Below are 20086 nucleotides of genomic sequence, written 5' to 3'. Positions count from 1 at the left end.
AATATACCTTATTCCTTACTACAGATCAGCCCCCTAGTGTCTACACATTAGACATCTCTGGTCTAGAGGTCTACGCTTGAAGGCAAAGGTAACCTATGCATTTCCTACCTGCCACTGATCTACCACTCCCATCATCCCTTAAACATCAAGGGCTCCAAAGCTAAGTATTTACCAAAGATTCAAAGGTTTGCTTTTCCTTTATAATAACATAAAGTATGTAAGCAAACCAGGAACCTTCTAGATGCCTAGTGGCCTGCACGTTATTTGCTAAGTTTGCAAAGTCAAGTATGACTCAATATTACTTTCATTAATATATGAATATGACCACATCTCTAAAACTCAACCATCTCTTACCATCCCAGAAGGAGACTCATTAAATTCTAAGAATACTGTCTCCATTATAGAAGTTTAGTCCCCTGATGGCTCTGATTATTAACTTTTAAATCGTGTGATTTTTTTTTTGTTTTAAAAATAAAGACTCCCACTGTTTATTTATAATAGTGCATGCAGCAAGCATCCAAATCTGGCAGTGCCCATTCAAGACACATGGAGGCCTATTTATCAACAGTCCCATGGAGGTTTTTGAAACCACAACTAAACTCACTTTCTCCAGAACCACAAATGTCATGAAATTTATTAAAAAATCTGAACTGAAAAAGCATGAATGGGAAAATTTTGCAGAAAAGTCACGAAAACCACAACCTTTTTGAGTTGTCGCACAATAACTATGACTTTTTTGAATTGTTGCACAAAAGTCAGTGTCAGAAACACCTGAAAACCTCTAAAACCAAGAATCAAAGAAAGATCTTCCAGATGTAAAAGGGACATCTGCCATTGACTTCTTTGTGTTTTTAACAGGTTTAAGCGGGAGTATTTCTGCATTCGGAATTGTCGCAGTTTTGTCGCATAATAAATCCTGGAAAAAGTCACACTTTTTTTTCCTGTGACTTTTTTCAGATTTTTGGGGTCAAAAAGCCCATTCCGAAAAAGTATTAGTAAAGATTTAATAAATCAGCCCCTAACTGGAGCAATGAAAGGTTACGTTGCTATTCAATATATGGCATTCTGAAAACATTAACCTATACATTGATAAAAAGGGTGCAGAACAAAACAAAAACAAATAGATCTTATCCTGATCCCCTTGGAGACACAGAAAAAGAGAAACAAAATCAAATGAAAATCATTTTGATAGAAGTCTGGGAGGAAAGTGCCTTTCTTGACTACAAGCTTATCAAACTGATCTAGATCACATCTCTGAAACTGACAGAACCCTAAGGATGTTCTAAGTAAAAACAAAAAAGATATAAAATATAATTTCGTTCGCAAGAAAAATCTTTTCATACAAAGAGGAAAAGCTTTTATATTTTCAGGTAAATAATGTTACAAAAGCATAGTTCTAACTGTTTATTATTGCGACTGGTAGAATACATTTTGGTGTATAGAAGAATAAATTAATATGTGGGGCAGTTATTATAATATGAACCGTTATATGTATCAGAAGATATATATTATAGTTTTAAAGTAAAATTTAAGACAAAAAATATGTTTGTTTCTATCATTTTTAACTCTTAGTAGTCTAACAGAACTCTTTTCCCAGAAATAATAATTACCTAGTTTTATGTAAAACTGTTTTAGGTTGTTATCTAAAAAATTAATGTTGAAGGCTTACCATGTATTTATATTAACTGAAGCACGAGGTGTTATACAGTGAATGCCTTGAGTTCTTTATAGGAGAATAGCGCCATTATTATGATAATATGAAAAGGTACATTTGTGATATGACCCTGTTTGTACATTATTTGGTGTAATATAATTTGACACACATTGCTAGGTATTGCCATGTAAAGAGCAGGTTTATTGCATCATCCTGCAGGGATCTTACGCGTTTCGGGATTCAATCCCTTAATCATAGGGATGCCTATGATTAAGAGATTAAATCCTGAAACGCGTAAAGTATAAGATCCATGCAGGATGATGCAATAAACCTGCTCTTTGCTTGACTGGAGTGCCGTCCTTCCTATTGGTTTTGATGTGTGTTTGAGCAGTGGGGACGATGAGGACGGAGCACCCAACAAGGAATAAAGGAAAATCTTTATGGGAAGGTGAGTTTAGAGTGGTCCCTTTGGTTTGGTTGAGATATGATTTGTTTAGATTCCTAGACATCACAGTTTCTAAACATCAGTCGATGTGCATTATACTGATTTAAACAACAATAGGGGGATTTGAGGTTGCTTTTTAAAAAAGATTTTAAATATTTAGTAGCCACTGTATCCACTCGAAGTTGTAATTATAGGTACCAGATGGTCTTTGTCTAGGGTGGCAGTTTTAAGGGGGCTGCCCTCTGATGCCTATATAATGTAATTTTTTTAAAAAGAAAAATGGTGCCAATTATGGGCTGTGATTGCTTATTGGTAGTCCATTTATGGACTGGCAGCCTACAGAAGGCTCTGTTTGGCAGTAGACCTGGTTTTTATGCAACCAAAACTTGGTTGGGTCGGTGAACAACATGTTACTCATAAGCAACTGTTTGAGGGCCATTGCTGTAAGGTGTTTCAAAACAATTCTCCATTACATGAGCTCTTAACGTAAACAGTGGTGAACTCCTTTTCTTTGAAGATGGAACTGATAAAGAGTCCATCTCCTCTAGTCTGATTTTGCAGATAGGGCCATTATTGTTATAGCAAAGGTCAGTACAGAAGGAAAGTTCTGTCTATACAGAGCCAGGATTGAGCTGGAGACCAAACGAATCTTTAGGACCATTAGTCCATTAGTCCTATGGTGAATTGCTTAGGGGAAAGTGGCAACACTCAAATAACCATGGCATAATTAGTGAGGTGTAGCATCAAAACAGGTGACCTTGGTATTGAATGAATACCCTTCCACCAGTCAACATTTAAGTCAACATAATATTTATGTGTACATACACTCTTTATTCCTTGCAAAGGAAGGGAATACACAGACATCCCTTATACATTATAAATGTTTCAGCTCTGGACTGCCCTAGAAGAGGCAGCATTAGTCCTGTGAGTTGGGGCTCCATATGAGCTTTACTGAAGTTAATGGAGTCCTTATTAATAATAATAATAATAATAATACTAATAATTATAGTCCAGAAGAGGCACAGACTCTCAAGATGAATGAAGCAAGCTGGCTGTAGACGGAAAGATCCGATCGTTCGAATCATCGTACGTTCGGACTTCCCCATCTCCCGACCTGCCACTAACCATTCCGATCAAATAAAGTACAAAAGAACAGATCAGCCGATGTTCTGCCTCTGACAGCAATCGTACAAAAGTTATGTCCGACCAAAGCTGGTGAAAGTCTCCCACTGAAAATCGTACGATCGTCAATACATGCAGAGATATTACCCGTAGCCAACAGAAATCTTTTAACCTGTCCAATTGACCAATTGACTCCGCCGGACCAAAAATGTCGGGACTCTCCACACACGGTCCGAATATCGTACGAATCCTCGATTCGTACGATCTGATCTTTGTGTCTATGGCCAGCTTAAGAAGAAGAAGAATGTTGGGTTTCAAATCATAGGGATTTGTACTTAGATGAGCTTAAGAACTCTTGTGTGTTAAATTGAATTTCCCTAATGGATATTTGTAATCTGGAATAATAATATATCATTTGGATATGCTCAAATGGCTGACTAGTGTTTTATATAATGAAAACTCTTTAGTGCTTCATGATTTATTACTGAAAGAACAATTGTTTTTAACAAGTTTCTTTGCTTGTTATAATAATTCTGACTGCAATGTTACTGTTGTTATATTATAACTGTAAATGTTCACAGGGTAAGATGGAGCAGTAAAGCAGAGGAAACATGGCAACTTAGCCAATACCATTTGTTTTATTGTATAACCACATTTAATGCTACAAGGACACAAAACAATTCACAGCATACATCAATCAACTGTCCCAATATATTCTGGGAATCTGTATCGCCCTACTATAGGCAATAAAGGAGGAAATTAAAAGCTGCCACATAATACATTTTTCCAAACACCACAGTAAAAGATCAAATGTTCCAATCACGGTGAATGAGATCTTGCAGGAAAAGGCACTTTTATAACTGAATTTTAGAAAACACTGAAAGGCCAAGCAACAGCACAGTATCTCATCAATAAGATAATGTCAGCAGGCAAAATACGTTTAATATTTAATGCGACCAGAATATTAGTTTTGCTTCAATCAGAGACCCATCAAATAGTTTCAACCTTTCTCCTTCCCTTTGCTCACACAGAAAATGATCACTGAGAATGACAGCTTCGAGACTGCAAGATGTTCTTCTTATAGAAATACAGAGTGTGACACTTAAATGGATATCAGTAGGCCCTTACTGCTGCTTAGAACTATAGCATTATAAGCTCTAGGAATATATAAGCATCCATCGCTAGGGATGTCGCGGACTGTTCGCCCGCGAACTAATTCGCGCGAACATCGGCTGTTCGCGTCCGCCGAATGTTCGCGAACGTCGCGCGACGTTCGCCAATTTGGGTTCGCCTTAGCTGGCGCTTATTTTTGACCTCTCACCCCAGACCAGCAGATACATGGCAGCCAATCAGGAAGCTCTCCCTCCTGGACCACCCCCACACCCCCTGGACCACTCCCCTTCCATATATAAACTGAAGCCCTGCAGCGTTTTTTCATTCTGCCTGTGTGTGCTTGGAAGAGCTAGTGTAGGGAGAGAGCTGTTAGTGATTTGAGGGACAGTTGATAGTAAGTTTGCTGGCTAGTAATCTACTTGATACTGCTCTGTATTGTAGGGACAGAACTCTGCAGGGATTTCAGGGACATTTTAGGTTAGGTAGCTTTGCTGGCTAGTAATCTACCTTCTACTGCAGTGCTCTGTATGTAGCTGCTGTGGGCAGCTGTCCTGCTGCTGATCTCTCATCTGCTGACTGCTGCCTGTAACCCAATAGTCCTTGTAAGGACTGCTTTTATTTTCTTTTTTGTTTTTTTACTTTGCTACTATAAGAGCCCAGTGCTATTAGTCTAGCTGTGTTGGGGAGTGGGACTGGTGTGCTGCTCCTCCTAGTAGTTCACCACTACCATCACCAACCAGAGTCAAAATTGTTACAAAGTATCTTATTTGCACCTGTTAGCTGTTCTGAGCTCTCTGCCAAAAGCTAATTAAGTTAGAAACTGTTTTTTTTCTGGCTGTTCAGTGCAGAGAAAAGAGGGACTTTCCAGTACAAAAGAGGGACAGGGGGTTGAGTGGTCAAAAGAGGGACAGTTGGGAGGTATGCAAGTGCCACCTAGCTGTGTGAGCTTTTTCACATTCTGTCTAAATAACAATAATAATTCAGTGTCCGTAAAAATCACCTGAGTGATGTTTTTACAGCAGCAATAATATATTCCGTATCCACTACTGTATACGTTGCCCTTGCAGGCATTGTTTGCCCAGTCTTTAACCAAGTGCCACCTAGCTGTGTGAGCTTTTTCACATTCCGTGTCCAGAAACATCACCTGAGTGACGTAGTGTGATTTCTGCCCTTTACAGCACTGTGTCAACAATGTATTTTTCAGATACATTTTTGCCCTTGATCCCCCTCTGGCATGCCACTGTCCAGGTCGTTGCACCCTTTAAACAACTTTCAAATAATTTTTCTGTCCAGAAATGTCTTTTCTAGCTTTTAAAATTCGCCTTCCCATTGAAGTCTATGGGGTTCGCGACGTTCGCGAACCGTTCGCATTTTTGACGCAAGTTCGCGAATATGTTCGCGAACATTTTTTCCGCCGTTCGCTACATCCCTATCCATCGCCTGGAAACCAGGTTCACTGTAATAAATTGACCCAGTCCCCACCAAAATGTAGGAGCCAGCCATCAGCCCCTGCAATGGCAATAACTTTGGAATGAAATATAAATCAGAGAAGTGTACTAGACTCACTCTGACACCCATCAGTCAAGTGGTTATTGAATTCCAGAGCTTCTGCCAAAGCACAATCAACACAAATTGCTTTAAAAATGGAGTGGATCTGCTGCAGAGAAACTCTGTGATTGGCAATGTTTTACTGTCACATTTATAGGGATCGTGATTTAGAGGTGTTCATTGATAATCCCAGAACAAACTTATCTGCACTCACTGACTTGTGATAGTGCTGCTATTGTTGTAGTGAAATTGTTGTAGGATGCTATAAAACTCTCGTAGCACGGCCCACTGTGCAGAAGTGCAACAGAGTAGAGGCGAGTACAGGTATAGAACCTGTTATCCTGAATGCTCGGGACCTGGGGTTTTAAAGATAATAGATGTTTCTGTAGTTTGGATCTTCATACCTTAAGTCTACTATAAAACCATTTAAACATTTAATAAACCCTATAGGCTGTTTTTGCTTCCACTTAAGATTAATTATATATCAGTTTGGAACGAGTACAATGTACTGTTTTATTATTAAAAAGAGAAAGTAAATCATTTTTAAAAATTTGGATTATTTGGATAAAATGTTGTTTAAGGCAATTCGGAGCTTTCTGGATAATGGTTTTCCGGATACCTGTACACCAATATTTTAACGGACAATTAAACCCTTACCATTAGAATCTTTTATAGGAAGCTATAAAGTGCAAACAGTGTCTGACAACAATATTTTGCAGGTTTCCCACCTCCCTTCCTCAACAGATACCAAAGTGAACATCCAACAGACTCAAATTCCCATTCCCATTGACCATAGGAACATGCCCAGTGCATTTATTACCTTGTGTTCATCTGCTGACCAATTCATATATCTATTTGATTAAACGCTATCATAATACTAGAACATCCATATATTAAAGGGATCCTGTCATCGGAAAACATGTTTTTTCAAAACGCATCAGTTAATAGTGCTACTCCAGCAGAATTCTGCACTGAAATCCATTTCTCAAAAGAGCAAAAAGATTTTTTTATATTCAATTTTGAAATCTGACATGGGGCTAGACATTTTGTCAATTTCCCAGCTGCCCCCAGTCATTTGACTTGTGCCTGCAATTTAGAAGAGAAATGCTTTCTGGCAGGCTGCTGTTTTTCCTTCTCAATGTAACTGAATGTGTCTCAGTAGGACATGGGTTTTTACTATTGAGTGTTGTTCTTAGATCTACCAGGCAGCTGTTATCTTGTGTTAGGGAGCTGCTATCTGGGTACCTTCCCATTGTTCTTTTGTTTGGCTGCTGGGGGGAAAAAGGGAGGGGGTGATATCACTCTAACTTGCAGTACAGCAGTAAAGAGTGATTGAAGTTTATCAGAGCACAAGTCACATGACCAGGGGCAGCTGGGAAATTGACAATATGTCTAGCCCCATGTCAGATTTCAAAATTGAATATAAAAAAATCTGTTTGCTCTTTTGAGAAATGGATTTCAGTGCAGAATTCTGCTGGAGCAGCACTATTAACTGATTCATTTTGAAAACAAATTTTTCCCATGACAGTATCCCTTTAAGAACACTAGTAAACCATGCCGGTACCTACAAAATAGTTCCGAGCCTGCTGAAAAACAGCAAATATCCAAACATCAGTGTATTAACAACATTATGGGGCAGATTTACTAAGGGTCAAAGTGAATTCGAGGGAATTTTCGAAGTAAAAAAATTTAAAATTTGAAGTAAATTTTTTGGATACTTCGACCATCAAATAGGATATGACTTCGATATTCGATAATCGAAGTATTGTCTCTTTAAAAGAACTTCGACTTCAATACTTCACCAAATTAAACCTGCTGAAGTGCTATGTTAGCCTATGGGGACCTTCTACAATCATTTTCTAAGACTTTACACATTGAAGTAAAATCGTTCGATCGTATGCTAAAATCGTTCAAATCGTTTGATTCGAACGATTTTACTTCGATCGCTCAATTGCAAAATTTGGTGAAAAATCCTTCGACTTCGGTATTCGAAGTCGAAGTATTTTAATTCGATGGTCGAATTTTGAAGTATTTTTTACTTCGAAATTCGACCCTTGATAAATCTGCCCCAATGTGATCACCCCTGTCTATAATAGTCATTCTACATTTTACATAATTTCTAAAAAGCATAGAGTTTCGCATTATTTACTCTTTAAAAAAACATCTCTAAGAGTACAATATTAGGAGCCTGCATGTAAATAAGATCATCTGATGTATGTGATACATAAACCAATGTTAATAAGCATGTGCACATCTCATGCATATCATTTGCTTATTAGTGTAGATGGGCAGATTGAAATGCATGACTACTGACTTTATGTGCCCTGACCATAACCGAGAATGTATATTTATTGGGATGGAAAACAATAAAAATATAATTTAACAAAAAGGAATTGCGTAGGCACATGGAGCACAATGCCTATACTATTCTCATTGTACCAGAGCAAACTGTTGCTATACTACAATGCTTTGCATTCTTAGATGGCCACGTGACTTATTTCTCTGCTGCTGCTATTAATAATCAATGTACCAAATGTCAAACCAATAGTGTTATAAGATTAACAAAGAGTGGGCCCTGTACCCAAAACATCTGGAAAGAAAGGTCAGTTGCTCAAGGTATATTAGAGGACATATAGACAAATAGCAGGGGACCTTTTTACCCATAAAGAGAATCATCGTGCCAGAGGCCTCCTCTTCAAACTAGAAGAAAAGAAATTTAGGTGGTGAGGTCTGGGCCCTAGTAAAGATTCTGGAACTATGCAGCTGTCATTTCTCAAAGAGCCTGGGGCCCCTAATGGGTCTTCCAGTACTAGGGCAAATGCCCTGGGCCCAACATATGTTGAGTGCCCCCAGAACAAAAGGTGTATATTTGAAGACTAAGAGAGAAGCTGTAACCATGCATGATTTGGTAAATAGGTACATATGCCGGTACTCCTAAAGTTAGTCCCATCAAGCAGAGAAATGCAAATAAATAAGAAGCAATGTTAACTAAGAAGTAATAATGTTAGTGGCAGAACTGGATTTTGAGAATTGAGCTTAGTACATTTAGTTTTCACACAGAGAGTCGAGTTCTACTAAGGAGCAGAAAAAGTAAAGCACTAATTAAATGAAACAGCTCATGGGAATTCCAAAAACTCAAACATCCTGGGACACGTGTGCATCACTCCAGAAATAGACAAATATGGAGTAGGAATTTCTGTGATGACTTTGATGAGACTTTGAGTTGAGTCCTATTGGTGTCATGAGGAAAGTTACAGTATTTATGGAATATAGATGAAAAGGAAACAAGATATGGGGCACAGGCTCTGATTTTTCACCTTGACCCTTGGACCATAAGGCCTGTTCATCCCTAGGTCATTTGTGGGCAACAAAATAAAGCAAAGTTGTGGAGGGTGGCATTTTCTCTATAGTTCTTTATAATTTTGCAGCTGAATTTTATGATCAGTTTTGCAAACTGTAGGCACAAAGTGAAACAAAAGTAAACAGAAAAATAAGATAAATATATCCTGTAAAAATCAATGTTGTTTTATAGCCATTCCACATTATCGTATTACGATGCATTCAGGAGGATTAACAAAGGATCTTTATAATGTCAAGTGTTCGCATTTAATGGCAGAAATGAGACATCTTTTTAGACATGAAAGGCCCCCGAAGTTTCAAAAACATAACAGAAAATGCAATTTATAGTAAAAAAAACGGGACAGTTATACCAAATGCAGAAATGAAAATAAAAGTGCTATTATTAAGAGCAGTTGTACAATATCATGCTGCAGCCACAATGCATGCGTCCTTAGGGTCCTTACACATGGGGGTTTTTTAATAGCTTTTTGGAACATTTCATTGCATGAAATGATATGAATAAACAGAGTCTATTATATCCTATAGTGATAGTACCCATGGCTCCACACAGAATGCAGAACACAGGTGAGATGCTCCATGTACTGTCTCACCTGCATTCAGGAGTTCAGCTTGGTGCTGTAGGCCAAAGTATAGACTCGTGCAATTCCTGTGTGGTGGGAAGCATCACAAAAGTCACTGAGCAGAAACAAATTATGGGCAGGGACCCTATCACATGGACATTTTAATGTGTGTGTGTGTGTGTTTGACACATTTGAGAAGCCAGTTTAAGCCCTTATTAAAGGAATGGATCTAAATGCATCTGCTAACTGATTCCATTTCAATTTACCTGTGCCTACCTCAGCCTGCAAGCTAGATCTATAGAATTTAGCTATAAGCTTGCATGCTAGTTGGTCTAGAGCCTTTTTTACCCATGAGCCACATTCAGATGTAAAAAGAGTTGGCCATTAGGTAGCCTCTATGTGGACTATCAGCCTACAGGAGGCTGTATTTGACAGTACACCTGGTTTACCAAAATTTGCCTCCAAGCAGTAACGGAAGTAAGGAGGGGTCGGCATGGGTCCAGGCTGTGCAGCCCCACCCCCCTCTGGACACAGTTTTCTAGGTGCCTCCGCATCAGTGCCAGCGTCCAGAGGGGGTGCGGACCTGGGTGCGATCATACCCCCTGCACCCCCAGTAGTTACGCCCTGCCTCCAAGCCAGGAATTTAAAAATAAGCACCTGCTTTGAGGCCACTGGGAGCAACAGCCAAGTCGTTGGGGAGCAACCAGCTGGGACCGAGAGTATACTGTTCTATTGCACTCATCCAGGAGAAGTTGGACACTGTCTCTTGACTCCTCTCACCAACCTGCATCCATCAACATCTACATTTGGACATAATCCTGGCTCAAATGTTCTACTGCACCAAAAACCAGATTTAGCTGATGGTAGACAAAGTTAATTTAGTGATAAATGTATAATTATAACTCGTCTGTCCACAAGACCATATGTAGGGAGGCCTATTTATCAAAATTCTAATTTATGTAGTTTTAGGGTTTTTGTCAACCTCAACTAAAATTACATTTTAAAAAAAGCACAAATGTCTATTTATTAAAAGATCTGATTATAAAAAGCGCCAGGAAGTAAAACTCTGAAAAAATCAGAATACAATGACCCAAAAAGATTTTGCAGTTTACAAGGGATGGCTCCCATTGATTTCTACATGACCTCGCCAGCTATTAGATGCAGTCGTTTTGTATTAGAGTTTTTCATGAAAAGTTCCTTTCGAGGAAATGAAAAAAATACATAAATTAGAAAAGAGTTAAAATTAATGGGAAGATGCCTTGTTTCAACCCAAATTAATGTGTAATATTTCTTTTAACGGATTCATTGAATTTGTGATCAAGATGAGGGACAGTGTCCCTTCCAAATGTTTGCTCAGTGTTCCTCCCACTGTTTGTATTTCTTAATTAACCGGAATATGCTTGGAAGTACAGCATGCTTCGATAAGTTCATTTTCTGGAAGATTAGGTAGAACATTATCTAATACTATAAAAAATACACTTTTTTCTAATGCAGCCACATTAAAATTAATGTCCTTAATTAATCTGTTTATCGAACGTCTAATTTAATTTCCTTAAAAGAATTAAATCCGCAAACAAAATCTGCTTAACTAAATTTTAAAAATGTGGCCATAAGAGGAGTTAAACTTTTCCATACAAAAAAGAAAACAGAAAATAGTATCTGGATAAATACTGGCATTTATTTATTTCCTTGCAGTATCTAAATAGAGGTATGGGATCCCATATCCAGAAATCAGTTATCTATAAAGCTCATAATTATGGGAAGGCCATCTCCTATACTTAAAGAGTCAATGTTAAGCCAATAATTCTAATTTTTAAAACTGATTTCCATTTTCTCTGTAATAATAAAACAGTACCTTATACTCTATCCCAACTAAGCTGCATGGATCCATATTTTAGGCAAAAAATAATTCATATTGAGTTTATTTAAGAGTGATGGAATGGAGATCCCAATTACAGAAAGATCCCTTTTCCTGGAAAACCCTAGGTCCAGAGTAATTTGAAATACGGATAATAGATCCTATAGCCTGTAGCCATACAGGTATGGGATCTGTTATCCTGAAACCCATTATCCAGAAAGCTACAAATTATGGAAAGCTCATCTCCCATTTTATCCACACAATGCCAATTTTTAAGAGTAATTTGAAATCCGGATAATAGATCCTATACCCTGTAGCCTTACAGGTATGGGATCTGTTATCCGGAAACCCATTATCCAGAAAGCCACAAATGATGGAAAGCTCATCTTCCATTTTATCCACATGCCAATATTTAAGAGTAATTTGAAATCCAGATAATAGATCCTATAGCCTGTAGCCATACAAGTATGGGATCTGTTTTCCGGAAACCTACAAATTATGGAAAGCTCATCTCCCATTTTATCCACATAATGCCAATTTTTTTTTTAAAAAAAATTGTTTTCCCCTCTGTAATAATAAAAGAGTAACTTGTTCTTGATCATAACTAAGATATAATTAATCCTTATTGGAAGCAAAACCAGCCTATTGGGTTTATTTAATGTTTACATGATTTTCTAGTAGACCTAAGGTATGAAGATCCAAATTATGGAAAGATCCTTTATCTGGGAAATCTCCGGTTCCAAGCATTCTGGATAACAGGTCCCATGCCTGTACTGTATATGAATTTTGCACATTGTTGAGTGTGGTCTTGACACTGCACTGAGAAGCTACCCCTGTCTCTAAATATCCAAGAACAATTGCGAGGGAGTTATAATATAAATCATAACAGATAGATTGACCCCTAGGGATGCCAGTTCTTAATTTCCCAATTGGATGCCATTGAAACAAAGTGGAGGCGATAGAGAAGACAATTAAAGAGAATTTAAACCCCAAGAAATGAATTCGGATACTTACTCTGAGTTGCCCTCTGAGCATTTTTCAATTGACATTAATGTCCTAGTTTTACTGGTTTCTGAAGAGAGCCGAAAGCCTGGTATTAGCAGTCTAAAACTGCTAATATCTCAGAAACCACAAAAAATAGAACAGTCATGTAAAGCGCAAAACTGCAATTAAACTCTGATTATGTTTGCATGATTGATGGCACAGAGGATTTCTGTGAATTAGGCTAAAAGCTAAAAAGTTCTGGTACAGAACATGCTAGCAGTAGCATACTGAATTGAACATACGGAATTGCTGAAGGCTTGGCTTGCCATGGGTTTGGTTTGATGGAGAAATAAGCTGACACATCGACACCTGCAGGTTGTTGTTCTCATCTCATGGCTAATATTTTAGCCTTACTTTTTAACCTACTCTGTAAATGCAGCAGACTGGGGAAGGATTTAGAGTGGAAGAACTCTGTGACACAACTTGTAGATAAACACTCTCATTTTCTAGCTGTGAATGAGCAGAAAACGGTGTGGCTGAAACCAGGCAAAGATAGCGGCCTCTGCTAATTGAACCTGAGCCCCACAGACTCACTACACTCACGCACATCTCTACAACCCCTGATTAACTCAAAATTACACATTATTTAAATTATAAGGCACACCCCAAATGGCCAATGGCTGCCTATATGCACAATGACAGTTGATGACATAGGTGTTTCCCTGCCATGGAAAATACACAAGAAAACAAAAATTCGGGAACAACGAAAACTGTGACTTTTACGGCAAACTACATTTCATTTCCATGTATTGATTCTTTAAAAAACAGCCCCTACAGTTCATTTGTATAAAATATGTAACCTACACCTTTCCTGATTCCATCATTTAAGTAATTGCAGTAATAGTTTTCCAAACTGGTAAACCCGTTATCCACAAAGTTCCGAATTACGGAAAGGCCGTCTCCCATAGACCCCATTTTAATCAAATAATTACAATTTGAAAAAATGATTTACTTTTTCTCTGTAATAATAAAACAGTAGCTTGTACTAGATTCCAACTAAGATATAATTAATCCTTATTGGAAGCAAAACAATCCTATTGGGTCTATTTAATGTTTATATGATTTTTTAGCAGACTTAAGGTATGGAAATCCAAATTACTGAAAGAACCTTTATCTTGAAAACACCATGTCCTAAGTATTGTGGACAACAGGTTCTATAAATTATTATATAATTTTCAGATTTCTAAGCAGAGCTGCAGCATGTTTTGATTTTGTTGATATTCCTTCAGCAGTTGCTGAACATTCACAAAGTGCTGATTCTCTAGCATTTAAAGGAGAAGGAAAGCTATAGAGGCAATAGATTAGCTGGAATAGTGCAAGCTAGAATGCTTTCTTTTTTCTGTAGAATGTTTTACCATACCTGAGTAAAAAGATCTAGAAGCTTTCTGTTTGTTTAGGATAGCAGCTGCCATATTAGCTTGGTGTGACATCACTTCCTGCCTGAGTCTCTCCCTGCTAAATCATAGCTCTGGGCTCAGATTACAGCAGAGAAGGGAGGGGGGGAAGAGGAGCAAACTGAGCATGCTCATGCCTGGGGCAAGGAGGTTTTAGCTGAAGGCAGGAAGTCTGATACAGAATCCCATGAGTACACAATAGAAGGGAAGAAATGCAGTGTTTATTTTGACAGGGGACTCAGAGCAGAATTACTTTGAGGGTTTACTGGTATGTTTAGGTGGACCTTTCTGATAAGGCTTACTTAATTTTAACCTTTCCTTCTCCTTTAACATGTTTGGGTCATGAAAAAAGATAAGGGGGCTGAACCCCCACCCCAGTTATTTCAATTCTGTCTTGTGCTTCCACTGACAGAGTAAATTTCTGAGACACTTGTTTTTCATCCAGAACAGTATCTGTAGAAACATAGAATTTGTAAATCAGGGCATGAAATCTGTCATCTGAAACATTCCTGAGCACAGAATCACATCAGGGTAGGATAACTGAAGGGAGAAATGACACAGAACTACTGTCCCGCTAAAATGGATGCAAATGTGCATATTAATGCTATAAGGTATTTCAGTCCAAACACACACTAAGAGGGTTATTTATTAAAGTTCAAATGCTAAAATTCAAGGTTTTTTTTACTATAAAATCTGAATTTTTAGTGGAAAAATAAACTCAAATTTGAAAAGTCTGAATCCGAAAATCCTCCATCTTCAACCTGTCAAGGTCCTGTAGAAGTCAATGGCAGAGATCCTGTTTCAATTTGACGATATTATGGTCTGCACTGGGTTTCGTATGATAATCCGAACATTTCAGGCTTTTCCGCCGATGTCATGAAAGAATTCTGAGTCAAATCTGAAAAGATTATTTTTTTGTGCGACAATACGAAAAAGTTGCAGTTTTCATACGACAATCCGTAAAAAGTCGTGGTTTTTCCTGATCTGATTTTTTTAGTTGTTTTTTAATGATAAATAAGGGTAAATTGTGGATTCTAGTTTGGTCGGACTTTTTAAATTTAAAACATGAGAAAAATTTGGACTTTGATAAATGACCTCGTTGGTTGCCAATGTGCCTGCCGAGTCAGCTCTGATAAACAATGCACAAGTGTTCCTATTGACACTGGGGAACCCTGGAATTATCAGCACCCTGAATGTGCAACTTACTTGTGATGGAAGAAACACATGAAAATAGTGTTATGAGGCCAACGGAAATGAAAAATCTCCACTGAAAATTTGCAAAAACAATTAGCATGTGGCAATCACACTGGAGTTTCGAGAACTTTTAGGCACACCAGTGTGAGTTCCATGGACTAATCTTCTGGAGAATTGGAATCTGGAATTAACCTTAGGTCTAGTAGTTTTAATGCTCCTTTGTGCACATTTCATTAGTAGTGATGAACAAAACTGCCCTGCTTTGCTTTGTGAACCCACAGAATAATTTGCAAAATGACAAAATTTTGCTAAATGCATTGGATTCAGCTGACTTTTTTTTGCTGCATTTTTTCTCAGCTCAAATGGAATGTAGTCAATGGGCACCTTTTCTCTGCTTTTTTTCTTGCATCAGATGCATTGGCGTGGTTTTTTTTTCAGGTGAAACAAAAAACATTGTGAAATTTTAGCGCAAATTTCTGAAAATGTATATATGACACTCAGGGCCACCATTAGAAATCACAGGGCCCTGTACAACAACATTTTCAGGGCCCACCCCAGCCTCCAAGCCCCACCCAAGATCCCGCCCACCCCACACCACAGTTAAAAGACCACACAGACATCAGCGCTTAAAACAGTAACCCCTCCCCCCGCACACAAGGTTTAAAAAGCCATTGATGGTCAGGGCCCCCCTATAAGTTAAAAAAAACTGTGGCACCAGGGCCCCCCTTAAAAGTTTTTTTAAAAAACTGGTGACCAGGGCCCCCCTACAAATTTAAAAAAATAACTGGTGCCAGGGCCCCCCATAAAAGTTATGCCCCCCCCTTACAAGTTAAAAAGAAAAATTAGGGCCCCAGAGAATATTTTTACATTGTTGGCAGGGCCTATAGAGTATTAAAATAATACATTGGTGGCTAGGGGTTTAATAAAATGGAAAAAAAACCACACATTGGTGTTCAGTAGTCATGACTTCGGGTCTTTTTCACGACTTCAGGACTTCAAATTCGGCTCCTTTCATGACTTCAGGTTTTTTTGCGGTTTCGGGACTTCACGTTTGGCTCCTTTCGTGAATTCGGGTCTTTTTGTGGCTTCGGGACTTCAACTTCGGCTCTTTGGCTGTTCGGGACTTGGGCACTTCGGGACTTGGGCTGTTCTGTACTTCGGCGGTTCGGGGGTGGTTGACTGCCAGGGCGCAGATGCGTCTCGGCATTCAAGGGGGCCCCAGCTATTTCAAAAAGGTGCAGCATAGCCAGGCCCAGTAGTACCCCCTGTGCCCCCCTGATGGCGACCCTGATGACACTTGCGGAACATGAATTTTGCAGCAAATCTGTATCTGCCAAAAAAAACAGTCATCCCCATTCATGAGAGCAGAATGAACAAGCAGACTTCCACTGACTGGCCACACGTTGCTAGGAGCACATATAGACATGCATGGGCGTGAATACCTTTCTATATACAACAAACCCTCAATTTTGCATCCATGCTAGTGCTACTTGCCCTACAAATGAGCTGTTGTGAGTTTAGAAACCTTTTAAACTGAGGGAACATACCACAACACATATCCATGAAACCCCAATATGAGTTTTCCAAAAGAAACCAGGGCCTGCATCTGTTGTGTTATAAATGTGAGACTTTACAGACAATGCGGTGGTAGATATATTATTTGCATTGATGTACATACGGAAAATTAAGGAAATATACAGCTCTATGAACAATTTAAAAGAAAACCTGAAACATGGAGTTTTCAATGCTACGCCACAGATGGCCTGTTTGTGTGAAAGTGACGGATACAGTCTATGTCTGTGAATGACAAGTACTTGGTACCCGCCACGCTGCAGAGGTATGACTCACTCTCACAGTGCAGTGTCTCTCATGTTCTGCATTGTGAACAAAAAAATACTCAGAATAAATATTCCGTGTTGTGAGGCCACAGAATAAAGGATTATAATAAGCTTTTAGATGGCGTGCTTGTTATGTAATGAATCATATTACAGTATCATCATGTGTAATAATAAGCCCTAAGTGCCCCAAAACCTTTTTCAACCAATTCACGATTATTATATTTTTATCCATTGAAAGAACTTTGAAGAAAACGTTGACCAGAACAGGGTGTAACAGTGGGGTTTTCAGACCCAGTAGCAATGGGCGGCAAGGAATATAGTGGGACCACTAATCATGCCCAGACTAAGATTCATAATAAGCATAAGATCAGCCTCACCAGTCCCAATAAGAAGCATCCAAGCCCGTGGCATCTTACAGCCGCCCACACATTCTTGCCCCTTATCAATCTGGGCCTGGAAACAACTGGAGTACAGTTTCAGTATAAGTGCAAAACCAATTATTATCTACAAGGTTAGGTTTAGAGTCCCACCAGTTTTAACCTACACACAGAAGATTTCTCCTGAATGTCATCCATATACAGATATATATATTCATGTAACAGCAGGCGAGAATGTAATTAACATACATGCTCTGCCACTAAGCCCCTCTTATTATGCCTCCTTGCAGTAATTGCGGCAATGGTAACCTTGGGACCTGGGGTTTTCTGGAATGAGGTCTTACTGTAATATAAAGGAGCATGTCCCAAGGCTACTATTAGAAAATATTTAAGCATTAACAAAACAGGATTGTGTTGCCATCAATACAGATTTATAATGGCTCTGTTAAAATTTAGTACATGGTACTGTTATACACTTATGCAATAAAATACATTCTCTATCTTCATAGTACAAGTTGATCCAGGGACTAGTCCGATTGCCATTTTGGAGTCAGGAAGGAATTTTTTTCAACCTCTGAGGCAAATTGGAGAGGCTTCAGATGGGGATTTTTGCCTTCCTCTGGATCAACTGGCAGTTAGGCAGGTTAAAAAAGAGTTAAAAGGTTGAACTTGATGGACGTGTGTCTTATTTCAACCTAACTTACTATGTTACTATGTTCATATCAAGCACTGACATATATAAAGGAAAGCAAAGGTTAGTGCCCATAAACATAGAATATGAGAACTGCTTTGCAATATAAGCTTTGAGCATGGAGCCAGAAGCAGCAGTAGCTGCAGAATTCTAACAGGCAAGATAAAGAGAATTGCGAGTTTATGTATCCATACATAAATAGCAACCTAAGCTAGAAGGCATGGTGGATAGAATCTTTACATCATGATAATAAAACACTTTTTATAAACCACTAATATTAAACTAAACATATGCTCTTTGTCTACCCTTTAAATAGAACAATAGCTCTGTCATGGAAATTCAGTTACTGGAGACCACTTGAGGTGAAAGAAAATTCTCCATGGATTCTGAACTCACAAAGAGTCAGATCCTTGAACCAAGAGATCATAGAGTTTTTAAAAACGTGTAAAATATGTGGGAGAGAATAGAGATCTCGCTCCACAGCACAGAAAAACAAAGATAAGCTCTTAGTGCCAAGCCGGTGGCTCTGTCCTTAAGGCCAGGGTACTAGTGACCAATACTAGCTTAAGAACAATATCTAGTCAAGTCTGGGGGTTACTGAATTTGCATTTACAAAATGTGTTTCAGCTCCAAGGAAGTGCATTTAAAAAATATATATAGACAGAAAACACACTATACAGACATATTAGATGTTTTGTCATATTAAATCATTTAACATTGGTTAAAGTAAAAAATAGACAGCTCTGTGTATACTAATAGCGCCATATTAACAACAATGCCCTAACACATGGGATCACTCCCTTTCATTAGCCAGAGCAGGGGTCCCCAACCTTTTTTACCCATGAGCCACATTCAAATGTAAAAAGAGTTGGGGAGCAACACAAGCATGGAAAAGTTCCAGGGAGTGCCAAATAATGGCTGTGATTGGCCATTTGGTGGCCCCTATATGAACTAACTGCCTACAGGAGTTTGTATTTGGCAGTACATCTGATTTTTAAGTAACTAAAACTTGCCTCCAAACCTGGAATTCAATACTGAGAACCTGCTCCAAGGTCACTTAGAGCAATATCCAAATGGTTTGTGAGCAACTTTGGACCCTAAATGCTCCACATAGAGTAGCAAATGGGAATACTGAGGGTCCAGAGTCCGAAAGAGGCATCACTGCTGGATTATGTGATAAGTTAGACCCTGTAAGAGAAGACCACAGGCGTGTAAAACAGATCAGAGTTAGTGAGCAAGGCCTGTTCTCAGCCCCATGGCCATACTCACTGAGTGTAGGGACCCAGGCTCACTCTCTCTTCTCCACCCCACCATCAGAAAGGGTTCAACCTGTGGGTAAAACGTTATGCTCTTTTGATGTCTTTTACCTCATTAAAGCTCCTTTACATTGTTAAATGAAATATTACTAGCTCAGGGGCATAAGGTCTTCAAGAATAACATTGCATCATTGTTCTGAGTTTGATAATGTTTGAGAGCCAACGTTGTCCATATAAACTTTTTGTAGTCAGTCACCCACTTATCCACCTCTTAATTATTTAGGCGGTGCAAGTGTCCAGTGGCCCACAGTCCAGCTGGTTTCACAAGTATTCCCATATATGACACAGCTCCATTCAAGATGATAATTTAAAAAGCCTTTATTAGCATATGGCTTTTAGATCTGCAACAAACATGACGTTTCGGGCTCACCTGCAGCCCTTTTTCAAATCCAACGTTGTCCTACATGAAAACACTTTTCCTCCTCCACTAAGTGAGCTGCGTGCTCTACTGAAATCTGCTGGAAGTTGATACCCATCTTCCTATGTAGCAATGTAGCAAGTGATATATCTACAATGTGCTGAGGTCCAAAAGTTGGTCTATAAGATCAGAGAAATAGCACACTGGTTAAAAT

General features: G+C 38.7%; 1 protein-coding gene across 1 annotated transcript in view; it reads right to left on the bottom strand.

Moving 5' to 3' along the window:
* Positions 1–20086, bottom strand: part of bmerb1.L (bMERB domain containing 1 L homeolog) — a 119577-nt gene that overhangs the window by 42445 nt on the left and 57046 nt on the right. The gene's annotated exons all lie outside the window — the stretch shown is intronic.

This window comes from Xenopus laevis, chromosome 9_10L (genome assembly GCF_017654675.1).
Source record: "Xenopus laevis strain J_2021 chromosome 9_10L, Xenopus_laevis_v10.1, whole genome shotgun sequence".
Lineage (NCBI taxonomy): Eukaryota > Metazoa > Chordata > Amphibia > Anura > Pipidae > Xenopus > Xenopus laevis.
This window is presented reverse-complemented; position numbering and strand designations above follow the sequence as displayed.